The sequence below is a fragment of the Aquarana catesbeiana genome, linkage group LG12, assembly GCF_042186555.1.
Source record: "Aquarana catesbeiana isolate 2022-GZ linkage group LG12, ASM4218655v1, whole genome shotgun sequence".
In the NCBI taxonomy this organism is placed as follows: Eukaryota; Metazoa; Chordata; class Amphibia; order Anura; family Ranidae; genus Aquarana; species Aquarana catesbeiana.
The window spans coordinates 68,753,538-68,768,333 of record NC_133335.1 but is presented as its reverse complement, the minus strand read 5'-3'; positions in this window follow the sequence as shown (position 1 = coordinate 68,768,333).

Below are 14,796 nucleotides of genomic sequence, written 5' to 3'. Positions count from 1 at the left end.
CTGGACCGTACAGAAACCCAAATATGAGAAATGGTAAGATCATGACTAAAGAGAAGTCTGCACAGGACATTTTGGGGTACGACGATCCAAGGAGCAATTGAGGAAATGCTGGTCAGACTTGAAATTGAGGGAGCAGAATCAGTATAGAAGGATCAGGAAAGTGCTGCAAAAAAGTAAATATTTGTTGTGTGTTCCTATTATTACTTTTGTGCTGGTCCATGTGCTTTTCTTTACTGTTATACAGTTTAAAATGCTAAGCTTGAGGTTCGTGGGCACAGTAATCGTTAGTATTAAACATTGTCCATGCCTATTTTGATTAAAAGAAGTTTATTACATTGTTGTCTACATGTGTTTGAAACTATAATGAAATGACAACTTGATTCAGTGTAAGGAGAGGACACTCAGCAGCTGTTTACACATCTGGATGCAGGAAGGCAGGATCAATAGAAATAAGAAGAGGAGGGAATAGAGTTGGGGGAAGGGAAAAAAAAAAGAGGGGGGGGTGGTTGTAAAAGCCGGTGGTTATGGAATCATGCACGATTACAATTGCTCTACCAAGGGGGTCACAAAGGTGTTATAGTCTTGAGAGAACCGGAACTCATGCCAATAGAATTTAATTTTTCCTTTTTTCGATGTAATGCGGCCGTCAATTGTTCCATCAGGTTAATTTCATTCACCACAGCTATCTATTGACCAATAGTAGGGGGTTCCGTACTTTTCTACTTTTGCGGGATACATATTTTAGCGGCATTAAGGAGATGTATCATTAGGGACTTTTTATAACGACGCCTCGGCATCAGAGTGAGGTGGAGTAAGCACTGCGCGGGATCATCTGCCAGTGAAATGTCTGTCAGCCTAAAAATCACCCGTCTGATATCGTCCCAGAAGGGGCGGACCCGAGGGCATGTCCAGAATACGTGCAGTAGCGTACCGTCAGGTTGTTGACATCGCCAGCAGGTAGAGGGAACTGAAGGGTAGATTTTATGTAGGAGTGTGTGTACTCTATACCAGCGGGTCAGCATCTTAATCCCCACCTCCTGAAACCTACTCGCGATTGAGGAGGGGTGAGCAAAAAACAAAATGTGTTCTCTCTGGTCCTTTGAAAAGGCCCAATTCAGGTCGTTTTCCCACATCAGTAGAAAGGGAGGTATATAGCTGTCTTGGGGCTCTGTCAGCATCCTGTACATTAAGGACAGTAGATAGCGAAGAGGGGCAGGATCTAGATATATCCTCTCAAAGTCAGATGTGAAGTAGCTAGCGGAGGGCACAAAATGCGAGGCATTGAGAAAGTGTCTAATCTGTATTGCTCGCCATCTGTCTAGAGGGCGCAACAGCATTGCTTGAATTTCCTCAATAGTGCACCATCGGTCCCCTTGAAGAAAGTCTTGAAGTCTATATCTGTTGGATGAGAGGAATTCCCTGAACCTCCTCCCCGATAGACTAGAGGGAAACTCCAGGGCTCCAATAACCAGTGACAAAGGTGAGGGGGTGTGGGGGGTAATTGTAATGCAACCCCGATTTTGCTACTAACGATAGCATAGTTCCAATCAATGGGTGGGATTTTAGGGCCACTGGCAGGGTAGAAGTCTGCCACATCAAAGTGGATAGCGGGAAGGGGGACATTGCCTGTTCCACCCCCACCCACTCCTTCTCTGAGACATGTTTGGTCTAGTCTAGGGATTTGGTTAGATGGACCGCATAGTAATATTTAAATGGGTCTGGAAACCCTATACCACCCTGGTCTTTTGATAGGGACAGGACGTGATGAGACAGTCTTTTAGATTTGTAGCCCCAGAGGAAGTTCAAAAACTCCCCACGGACCGAGCGTAGGAAGTGGCTTGGGATCGCAATTGGTAAGGTTTGGAGGAGGTACAATAATTTTGGCAAGACCATCATCTTTAAAACACTATTCCTACCAAGCCAGGAGAAAGAATTCTTGTGCCAACGTTGAAGATCTAGGCGTAAGGAAGTGAGCCAGGGGGAGAAATTTGCCTGAAAAACCTCAGACAGTGAGGGAGTAAGATCTACGCCCAGATATTTGATTTTGTGGTGGGCCCAGGCGAAGGGGAAATTCTGTTGTATGTTCCTGAGAGTCACCTCTGGTAAATTTATGTTCAAGGCTTCTGATTTGTGCACATTCATTTTACAATTAGATAGGGTGGAGTAGGTTCTAAGAGCTTGCAATAAATTGGGAATGGAAGTCTCGGGGCTTGTAATAAAGAATAGTAAATCAGCGGCGTAAGCCGCAACTTTGTGATGTGCGTTGCCTGCGCCAATGCCTTTAATATTCTGATTGTCCCTAATGTGTGCTAGCAGGGGTTCTAGTACCAATATAAATATCAAGGGTGATAACAGGCACCCCTGTCTCGTCCAATTTCTCAGAAAGAAGGGAGAGGAGATTGCTTCATTGGCCCGGACTACTGCTGAGGGATGGGAATAGATTGCCTCTATCCATTGACACATATGGGGTCCCAGGCCCAGGTATCTCAACGTGCGTTTCATAAAAAGCCAGTTGACAAAGGCTTTCTCTGCGTCGGCTGAAATCAGCAACATAGGAGTGTTCCTGGACCAGGCCAAGTGGATAAGGTTCAAGGCCCTACTCGTATCGTCTCTGGCCTCTCTGGTTGGGACGAAGCCAACTTGGTCATAGTGAACTAACTTGGGAACAAATGATATCAGACGATTGGCTAAAATCTTGGTAAAGATCTTGAGATCTGTGTTCAACAACGATATTGGACGGTAGTTCGTACAATCTGTTGCATCTCTACCCTCTTTTGGAATCAGTACTATGTGGGTAAATAAGGAATCCCCAGGGAGTGGAGTCCCATCTAGGAGCGCATTGTAAGCTCACAGAAAGCGTGGAACCAGGTGTGCGGCATACGTATGATAGTACAGTAACGGAAATCCGTCGGGACCCAGCATTTTTCGCATTTCCATTCCCCGAATGGCTCTGAGGACTTCTGGTTCTGTAATCGGGCCTTCCATTTCTTCTCTCTCCTGAGGCGTCAACGTGGGAACACCTGAGGAGAGCAGATACTCGTCTATAATAGAGGTGTGAGCCGAAGAATTAGGTTCAGTACCCAACGGGGACAAATTGTAGAGTTTCTCGTAACAGCTGCAAAAGCAGTTGGCTATCTCCTGTGATTTATAGATAAGTATACCTTTTTTTGTATTCACATAGGGGAGAAAAGAATCAAGACATCTGAGGACACCAGTAAACCCACACCTCCTGAAGAAAGGGAACTCAGCACACAACCTGAGGATGTGGATGCAGAACCTGAAGATGTGGATGCAGAGATTCAGGAAGTGGTGGGTGAAGTGGTCAAAATGGTGTCAACAACAGGTCAGTGTCTGAGACCACAGCTTCAGGTAATAGATGGATGCCTGCATATTTATAATACATGGTGTGATTTTTTTATTTTTAAGTAATGTGGATGTTGTTGAAGAAGAAACTCACTTCAGCAGTGCAAGTGCACAAGTACTCATCAGTGAGATCATGGTGTGCAAAAAGCTGAAAAGACTGACCAACATCATTGATGTTTTAGGCAAAATCGAAACCAAAAAAAAAATTAAATTTTGTTATTGTTGTACGTGTTTTAAAAGTTTTAAAGTAATTGCAAACCAAATTTTGAAGATGCACACAGTGAGTCAACATGTGCTATCTGCTATCATGGGATATCAATGTACGCGTTTTGTGGGTGGAACCCTTTCCTCCAAACTAAAATAGGTAAGAGGAAGGGGTTGCACCCCTGAAACACGTCCATTGATCCCCCATGATTGGATCTAGCACATGTTGACAAACTGTGGCTTATTTAAAAAAAAAGCAAAACCGCTTTGCACTACAAGTGCAATGCAAGTGCACTTGAAAGTGCACTTGCAGGGCAAAGTGCATTGTCCTTTCTGAAATAAGGCCCAGTGTGTCAACATGTGCTAGCTCCCATCATGGGGGATCAATGGACATGTTTCGGGGGTGCAACCCCTTCTTCGTACCTACTTTAGTTTGGAGGAAGGGGTTGCACCCACAAAACATGTACATTGATATCCCATGATGGCAGATAGCACATGTTGACACATTGTGTGTTTTGTGGCTTTAGCAAAATAGATGTAGGGAAAATACACACATTTTAGGCATGGGATCATGAGGGAAATCCAAATTTTGAGTCACAATTTGTGTGCATCTTCAAAATTTGGCTTTTACAGGGGTGAGATCACCCCATCTGATAAAGGCACAATCAACACAGTTTTGAAATACTAATGTCTCATATGGCCTTCACTTTAGCAAAGTTGAACTTTGTAAGTTCCTGAGTTGGGGATGTGTATGTTATGGTTTTAAACATACCTGTTTAGCCGCAAAAAAGGCTATATACTGTCAAACATACATGTTATACACCAAGATGTCGGTTTCTTAAAAAACCCTTTTATAACGCACATGTGAATGTGCTTGGAGCAAAATGTTTTATACACAACAATGTGCGGCTTCTTCTTTCAATGCTCAATACCAGTTTTATTTATAATTTGGTGTAGTTACAGTGACATTGAAACTTGTAGTGCAAAGTGGATTTGCCTGTAGTAAATAACCCCCACTGTGCTGTAAAATTTGCCAAAATCAGGCCATTTTAGGGACTACAAGCAATTAATTCATGGAGTTGAAAAGGATGATTATTTTTATCATTAATTCATTACATACATTAACAACAAAAACATTGTGTGTGTGTGTGTGTGTGTGTATGTGTAGCAGACCCACAGCACAACATAATAGGTAGCCGAAGAAGAGATTGTCACCTCATGTATCAAATAAGTTACATTTGCACTATTGAAGAAAATGGCCAAAAATAAAAGGCCATTGGAGAACCTAGAAGACAGATAAGAAACACAAACAGTAAATCAAGTGCAATATGAGTTTAGTTTTTCCAAAAAAAAAATTTTAAACAGCTTCCAGATTTTCTGGTAAATCATTTGCCCCCCTACCCACAAAGTACTCCACATAGTTTTGCTGTACTTCGTGGGCGCTTTGGGGGGGGGGCAAGCCAGGACGGCCACTTTCAAGCGCCGTCATTGTTTGTGCCGGTAAAAAGTCGGCCTCAATCGCAACTGAGGCCAGATAGTTGGCTGCATTCTTCCATGGGAAATTATGAAGAATGCAGCAGTTCAAGATGATGTGATTGAGTTTGTATTCGGCCATGTTGATGGCCGTATGGAAAAGCTGGCCATTATGCCAACGGCATTCTCAACCACTCTTCTGGCACAGGCCAGCCGGTAATTAAAAACCCTCTGCTCCGGGGTCAGGGTCCTCATGGGGAATGGCCTCATCAGATGATTCCCCAGCGCTAAGGTCTCATCCTCCACAAAAACAAACTGGAGGCCGCCACGTTATCCGCTGGAGGTGGCATCCCCAAGGTTCCATTCTGGAGACGCCGGTAAAATTCAGTCCGGGCGATCACTCCTCCATCAGACATATGGCCATTCTTTCCTACGTCCAGGTATAGGAACTCATAATTCGCTGTTACCACCGCCAACATCACATCTTATGATTAAAGTAGTGTCACTCCAAGTGGGTGGTGGGACGATCCGTACGTGCTTCCCATCCATCGCACCACCGCAATTGGGAAAGTCCCACTGCTTGTGGAATTGGGAGGCCACAGTCTGCCATTCCTGTGAGTTGGAAGGAAACTGGAGTCAAACAAGAAAAGAAAAATTACTACTTTTGCACATAACATTGCAAGCAGATTAGACACAAACAGTCTTGGCCAACATAAGTATAACATTTATTGAAATTAGTATTTAAAGACAAAAGTATAAGGTCTACTTATCAGATTCCTCACCCCCTCTGATGGCCCATTGTAAAAATGTTAGGGTTGGGGGAGATTTTTTGGACAGAGCTGAATGCATAAATAATGTGTGTTACTTTGGCCAGCCCCTCCTCACTTACACTATTGGCAGCCCACTGAACAGGTAAGAAGTGTCATAATCCAAAAATATGAATACAAATTGTACAAATTGAAGCACATTTTTACATTCTGCAATTACCTATCAAGATAATAGGAGAACAAAACTTTAAACAGTACCATTTGAAAGTATTCAGGCAGGCACTTGCACTACATGCTTTGGTGAATTCATCCATAAATATGAACACAAAAGAGGTAGGTATAGTGTGTATGGGTTTGGCAAAGTCAGCAGACAGAGTATTGGTATCGGTTGACTTAGTGCTTGGTGGGTGGTCCAAATGAGTTTGGGCCCAAACAAAAGCCTCTTGCACTCTGCCTGAATTTAAGGACAACAATAACATTTGGAAACATTTTAGGAGGTGTTTAGGGTAAGCACTACAATGGAGCTGACAAAATACATTGTTAAGTGGCTAGGCTAGGTATGTATGGGCCCAGGATAGCATGCTGGGAAGGTTAGTGAAGGCAAATATGCATGAAGGACAAAAAAGGATCAGTAAAAGCATAAAGCATGCATGAGGACAAAAAGGACATTCACAGCATATTACAATCATGGTAATTATGGAATGGTGAAATAAATATAATACATTAGCAAACATTAAATACATAGAATGTGATGTTAAAGGAGAAAACTTACCTTAATATAGTCTTTCTGCAGGACCTGAATGATGGAAGAACAGGTCTCTGGAATAATGATTCCCAGGGCCTGGGGGGAGATCCCAGTCGTGAACTTCAGGTCCTGGAGACTTCTCCCCCCGCCAAGTACTGCAAGGTGGCGATGGGTGATGGCTTGCTGCATGCAGGAGTCCTGCTTCGTAATATAAGGGGTCAGCAAAGCCAAGAGACGGTGAATGACGGGGTCCATCATCCGGAGATAATTCCTGAAATCATCAGGATTGTTCTCCTGGAGCTCCCGCAACAAAGGCATATGACAGATTAAGAAACCAATTCTTGGTCCAAGAACTCCTCCTCCCCCTGTTCATGGACTGGACTGGGGTCAAAGCAATAACTCCAACACCAAGCCCAACAGTACAAACTCTCTGACGAGTACGTAACCGCAACATGGCTAATAAACGAACAGCTGCTAACAACGAACTGACAGAACGCACTGAAAATCAGAAAGGACCTGACAAGAACGAGCTAAAAATCAGAAACGAGCGGACAAGAACGCACTGAAAATCAGAAGCAAACTATAAATAGAACGCACTGAAATACAGGAATGAACTGACAAGCACGTGCTCAAGAACAGATATGAACCAACAAGCACAAACTGAAAAGCAGAAACAAACTGAACAGTACGAGGCTGAAAAGCGCATATCTTCTCTCACCAAACTTCTACTAACACGAGATAAACGTGAGATTAGCAGAAGGAGCCCAAAGGAGTGGTGTACTGGCTACGTTCGTAATTGTTGGCCAACATTTGTGTGACCATGTATTTGCAAGACAAGTTGGAGCCAGCACCCTTCGAACAAAAATCCATGGTTTTGTTGTTGGAAAGTCTGATCGTGTGTATGAGGCATAAGACTAAAACTAAGTCGAAATTTGCTGCCAAAATTAACACTGGTCTGGGCGGGAAAAAAATCTCTATAGCAGACATTTTTTACTCGTTCCCCATTCGATCAGAAAATTACTGTGTCCACAGTAATGGATTTTTCCTTTTACTTCCAGTTTTGTCTGACAACTGTCAAACAGAAAAAAAGAGAGGAGAGGTCACCCAAAAAGGATCATAGACATCATCAAAAAATTTTTATCACATAAAATGTATGCAACTTCCAAATTCTGGGATACATAGCCATAAGTATATTATCATTTTTAAAAAAATGTTGGAGACTAATGTCTTCCTAAATACTATTTGTAGGGAATAACTCAAAAAGGCTTACATACAGTGCCTTGAAAAAGTATTCACACCCCTTGAAATTTTCCACATTTTGTCATGTTACAACCAAAAACGTAAATGTATTTTATTGGGATTTTATGTGATAGACCAACACAAAGTGGCAGGAAAATTATAAATGGTTTTCAATTTTTTTTACAAATAAATATCTGAAAAGTGTGGCGTGCATTTGTATTTAGCCCCCCTGAGTCAATACTTTGTAGAACCACCTTTCTCTGCAATTACAGCTGCAAGTCTTTTTGGGTATGTCTACCAGCTTTGCAGAGAGTGACATTTTTGCCCATTCTTTGCAAAATAGCTCAAGCTCTATCAGATTGAATGGAGAGCATCTGTGAACAGCAATTTTCAAGTATTGCCACAGATTCTCAATTGGATTTAGGTTTGGACTTTTACTGGGCCATTCTAACACATGAATATGCTTTGATCTAAACCATTCCATTGTAGCTCTGGCTGTATGTTTAGGGTTATTGTCCTGCTGGAAGGTGAACCTCCGCCCCAGTCTCACCCTGTGCAGTGTTAGTTTTCCGCCACACATAGTATTTTGCTTTTAGGCCAAAAAGTTAAATTTTGGTCTCATCTGACCAGAGCACCTTCTTCCACATGTTTGCTGTGTTCCCCACATGGCTTCTCGCAAGCTGCAAGCAGGACTTCTTATGGCTTTCTCTCAACAATGGCTTTCTTCTTGCCACTCTTCCATAAAGGCCAGATTTGTGGAGTGCATGACTAATAGTTGTCCTGTGGACAGATTCTCCCAGGTGAGCTGTGGATCTTTGCAGCTCCTCCAGAGTTACCATGGGGCTCTTGGCTGCTTCTATGATTAATGCTCTCCTCACCCAGCCTGTCTGTTTAGGTGGACGGCCATGTCTTGGTAGGTTTGCAGTTGTGAACTGTGCTCCGTGAGATGTTCAAAGCTTGGGATATATTTTTATAACCTAACCCTGCTTTAACCACTTCAATACCCGTCCAATGTCAAATGACGTCCGCAGATGGAATCTCCCATCCTGGGCGGGCGCACATAACGGCCTGGGCTTCCCGCCCGTCTAGGGGGCGCGCGCGCCCGCCGCGTTGCTCAGGACCCGGTGCGTGTGCCCGCCGGCTGCAATGTCCGCCGGGCACCCGCGATTGCCCGTTAACCGAGCAGGACCGTGGATCTGTGTGTGTAAACACACAGATCCACATTCTGTCAGGTGAGAGGAGACCGATCTGTGTTCCCAGTACAGAGGAACACCGATCAGTCTCCTCCCCTTGTGAGTCCCCTCCCCCTACAGTTAGAATCACTCCCCTAGGAAACACATTTAACCCCTCGTCTCCCCCTAGTGGTTAACCCCTTCCCTGCCTGTCACATTTACACAGTAATCAGTGCAATTTTATAGCACTGATCGCTGTAAAAAAGGGAATGGTCCCAAAAATGTGTCAAAAGTGTCTGATGTGTCCACCATAATGTCGCAGTCACGAAAAAAATCGCAGATCTCCACCATTACTAGTAAAAATAAATAAATAAATTTTTAAAAATGCCATAAATCTATCCTGTATTTTGTAGACGCTATAACTGTTGCGCAAACCAATCAATATACGCTTATTGAGATTTTTTTTTACCAAAAATATGTAGAAGAATACATAACGGCCTAAACTGAGGAAATTTTTTTTTTTTTTTTTTTTTTTAAAATTGGGATATTTATTATAGCAAAAAGTAAAAAATATTGTGTTTTTTTCAAAATTGTCGCTCTTCTTTTGTTTATAGCGCAAAGAATAAAAACCGCAGAGGTGATCAAATACCACCAAAAGAAAGCTCTATTTGTGGGAAAAAAAGGATGGAAATTTTGTTTGGGTGCAACGTCTCACGACCGCGCAATTGTCGTTTAAAGTGCAACAGCACTGAAAACTAAAAATTGGTCTGGGAAGGAAGGGGGTGAAAATGCCCTGTATTGAATTGGTTAAACTTCTCCACAACTTTATCCCTGACCTGTCTGTTGTGTTCATTGGCCTTCAATGCTGTTTGATCACCAAGGTTCTCTAACTAATCTTTAAGGGTTTCACAGAACAGCTGTATGTATACTGAGATTAAATTACACACAGATAGACTCTATTTACTAATCAGGTGACTTCTGAAGGCAATTGGTTCCACTAGATTTTAGAAAGAATATCAGAGTAAGGCTGGGTTCACACTGGTGCGACACGACAGCCGTCCTACTTTGGATCCGACTTTTCCCTGCGACATGAAGCCGGCATGTGTCAGATTTTCAATGAACGGGGATCCGACTTGGATCCCCGCCAATGCCCGGCACTGTGTTTGGTATGAATCTTTAGGGGGAACTCCGCGCCAAATTTTAAATAAAAAACCGGCATGGGTTCCCCCTCCAAGAGCATACCAGGCCCTTGGGTCTGGTATGGACCTTGAGGGGAACCCCCTACGCCGATAAAAACGGCGTGGGGGTCCCCCCCAATCCATACCAGACCCTTATCCGAGCACGCAGCCCGGCCGGACAGGAATGGGGGTGGGGACGAGCGAGCGCCCCCCCCCCCCCTCCTGAACCGTACCAGGCCGCATGCCCTCAACATGGGGGGGTTGGTGCCTTGGGGGAGGGGGCGCGCTGCGGCCCCCCACCCCAAAGCACCTTGTCCCCATGTTGATGAGGACAAGGGCCTCTTCCCGACAACCCTGGCCGTTGGTTGTCGGGGTCTGCGGGCGGAGGGCTTATCGGAATCCGGGAGCCCCCTTTAATAAGGGGACCCCCCACCCTATGTGAATGAGTATGGGGTACATGGTACCCCTACCCATTCACCTAGGGAAGTGTCAATAAAAAAAACCACAGTACACAGGTTTCAAAATTAATTTATTGGGCAGCTCCGGTATCTTCTTCCGACTTCTCCCGGTGTTCCGCCTCTTCTCCCGGGCCCCGCCGCTATCTTCTTCCAGCTCTATTGCCAGCGAGGGGCCCGGTCTGCTGCCGCTGTCTTGTCGCCGCTGTCTCGCCGCTTCTTCTCTTCTCACCCGATGACCACGCCCCCTAAAACGTCACAGTCCCAGCATGCCCAGAGACTGTGACGGCATAAGGGGGCGGGGTCACCGCCTATATAAGTCAGAGCAGAGCACACAGAGAGCATTCCAGCCGGGGAGAGAGTCGTGTCAACATCGGAAGAAGAGATGAAGAGAAGAAGCGGCGAGACAGCGGCGACAAGACAGCGGCAGCAGACCGGGCCCCTCGCTGGCAATAGAGCTGAAAGAAGATAGCGGCGGGGCCCGGGAGAAGAGGCGGAACACCGGGAGAAGTCGGAAGAAGATACCGGAGCTGCCCAATAAATTAATTTTGAAACCTGTGTACTGTGGTTTTTTTTATTGACACTTCCCTAGGTGAATGGGTAGGGGTACCATGTACCCCATACTCATTCACATAGGGTGGGGGGCCGGGATCTGGGGGCCCCCTTATTAAAGGGGGCTCCCGGATTCCGATAAGCCCTCCGCCCGCAGACCCCGACAACCAACGGCCAGGGTTGTCGGGAAGAGGCCCTTGTCCTCATCAACATGGGGACAAGGTGCTTTGGGGTGGGGGGCCGCAGCGCGCCCCCTCCCCCAAGGCACCAACCCCCCCATGTTGAGGGCATGCGGCCTGGTACGGTTCAGGAGGGGGGGGGCGCTCGCTCGTCCCCACCCCCATTCCTGTCCGGCCGGGCTGCGTGCTCGGATAAGGGTCTGGTATGGATTGGGGGGGACCCCCACGCCGTTTTTATCGGCGTAGGGGGTTCCCCTCAAGGTCCATACCAGACCCAAGGGCCTGGTATGCCCTTGGAGGGGGAACCCATGCCGGTTTTTTATTTAAAATTTGGCGCGGAGTTCCCCCTCAAGAACATCTGAGCACAAGTCGCGTGCCGAAGTCGGATCATGTAAGACGGCAATCCGACTTTGATCCGACTTCAATGATAGTCAATAGGCTGAAGTAGGATCAAAGTCGGACCAAAGTAGTACAGGGAGCATTTCTAAAGTCGGAACGACTTGTGTCGGACCAGTTAGGACGGCTCCCATAGGGAAACATTAAATTTCACACGTCATGCGACATGAGCTCCCAATGTCGGAGCGTTTGTCGGACCAGTGTGAACCCAGCCTAAAGGGGGCTGAATACAAATGCATGCCACACTTTTCAGTTATTTATTTGTAAAAAATGTTGAAAACCATTTATCATTTTCCTTCTATTTCACAATTATGTGCTACTTTGTGTTGGTCTATCACATAAAATCCCAATAAAATTACATTTTTGGTTATAACATGACAAAATGTGGAAAATTTAAATGGGTATAAATACTTTTTTAAGGCACTGTAGTCATCTACCTAAAGTTATTAAAACAAAGGTACTCCCTAATCCTCATGATTCGACAAGGAATAAAATTAAGATTATTGAGCATATATAGTCGAAGACCATTGTTTACTCCCTTTCAATACCCTCTGTTCTAAATTTATTGTACCCTCCCCCATTGTTATTTTCAAAATCTCTATGTTTTGCATGCTTTCACTAGCCAATTTCCAGGTTGTCAGATAGCCCTTGTTAGCTGGGAGCTCAAATCATTGCTCCAAGATCCTGGAAGCCAACCTCTGTGGTCTATCACCATCTTATTCTAACTGGCATCCCCAAGCTGTCTACCTTAAGACAAAAATGGCAGCTGGATATTTCTGACCTGGATGAAGAGGGCGGGTCGGATATGTGGCACAATGCCTTTCAAACACCTGGTGTCTGCCAGAGACAAACTTAAAAATTTACATCGTCCATATTTCACTCCTGCCAGACTTCACCAGATGAACAAGGTCATCTCCCTGGCCTGCTGGAGGTGGTCTCGCACACCTGGTGATTTTTTTTCCACACGTTCTGGGCCTGCCCTGTGATCTACCCTTATTGGAGTGATATTGTTCATTATTAATGATGTGGCCCAGGATTTCTTTCATCCAAGACTTTGCCTGCTCTGCCTGGTGGAGGACCTGGTTCCCACTATGGCAGAGAGAACTCTCCTCAGTCTCCTATTGTTTTATGCCAGAAAAGCTGTCACTATGTGCTGGAATTAAGTCTTTCCTTCCACTGCCCAATTCTGGAAGCAACTTGTGAATTCTAACTTACCTCTCTAACAAGAAACCTATCCAAAATAGGGGTTGTCTTAAAACATTCCTTACAGTCTGGTCATGGTGGCTGGATGATCCCTCCACAGTGACAACACTTACCCTCTAATCTGTATTGTTACATTTTACAGGTATTTTGTTTTTTGCAAGGGTCTAAGCGCTTTCCCCGACTTGTTCATTCCCCAACTTAGGTGGGGAAGGCGGAACACTTTGGTGGGGGTGGGTCAGCCACGCCTCTTGACCATTGACCTCTGGGAACCCGCCTGCTGACCTTTGGAGGAGGTCCCTATTCCAATCCCTGAGTCCTAACCTTGTTCTTCAGGGGGAACCCCTAACCCTATTTTGTCTTGCGAGTGTTGACACTATTGAGCTCTGGGACGCTGGGGTGGGTGCTCATTGACTCTCCTGGTTTGAGGATGACTTGGCTCTCCCCACTGGCAATGATCCTCGAGGTTTGACAGGTCCCAGCAGATCCTCCATCACAGCATACCTCTCAACCATTTCCATTAGTTCATCTGCTGTCTTGGGGTCCCCATGACTCACCTAGTGCCGAAGGTCATTTGGCAGCAACCTTAGGTAACAGTCTAACATGACCCGTTCCACTATCTGGGGACCCGTTAACTTCTCGGGCTACAGCTATTTTTTACCAGCTGACTCAGGTCATGCATCTGAGCCCGCGGCAGACAGTCTAGGCGGTACCTCCAACGGTGTACCCTTTGGGCGTGCATAGCAGTAGTCACCCCAAGGTGGGCCAGGATTTCAGCCTTCAGCCGTTGGTAATCCTTGGCATCAGCAGCTGGCAAATCAAAATATGCTTTCTGGGGATCCCCAGTGAGAAAAGGAGCAACAATACCAACCCATTGGTCTGGGGGCCACCCTTCTCTTTCTGCTGTTCTCTCAAAAGTAGCCATGAATGCCTCTACATCATCACTAGGCGTTAACTTTTGCAGGTAGTGACTGGCCCTTATGGCTGCCTGGTTGCAAGCGGCACCCGCAGTTTGTTCTTGTCCTTGTGCAAGATGTTGCATTGCTTCTTGTAAAGCAGTTACCAGTACAGTTAGCAGTTAGCAGTGCTTGAGTAGTTTCTTGCCGGACTGTGAATTGGGCGATCAGCAAGCGAGTGGTTTCCTGTTGCTGGGCCATTGCCTCCTCATGGCGACAGTTGGCTTCTGCGGCGGCCTGCTGCTGGGCTATTGTTCTCTGAGCTAGGGCTTTTATCACTTCCTCCATGTTGCCTTGTGAGGTTTTCAGAGCTTGTGCTGTCCTAACCCAGGACATGTAAATGTGGTACTGGCCTTTTTATACGCTTTCAAATGGATTTTGTGGCTATACTCTGCTCCGCACTCTCCACCAAATGTAACCCGGGGTAGCTCTGTAATAACCGCCAGCCAGGTTATTGAAAGCAAACAGTTCATTTATTTCAATCAAAACTAAACAAAACAACAGCTTACTTCAGCCATAGTAAATAACAGTCCAAAATCCTGGTATTGGAAATTTAAGCAGGCTCACCACTAGTTTTTCTTTGGTCCCACACAAGTGTTATGCCCCGTACACACGGTCGGATTTTCCGATGGAAAATGTCCGATCGGAGCGTGTTGTTGGAAATTCCGACCGTGTGTGGGCTCCATCGGACATTTTCCATCGGATTTTCCGACACACAAAGTTGTCGGAAATTCCGATCGTGTGTACACAAATCCGACGGACAAAGTGCCACGCATGGTCAGAATAAATAAAGAGATGAAAGCTATTGGCCACTGCCCTGTTTATAGTCCCAACTTAGGTGTTTTACGTCACCGCGTTTAGAACGATCGGATTTTCCGACAACTTTGTGTGACCGTGTGTATGCAAGACAAGTTTGA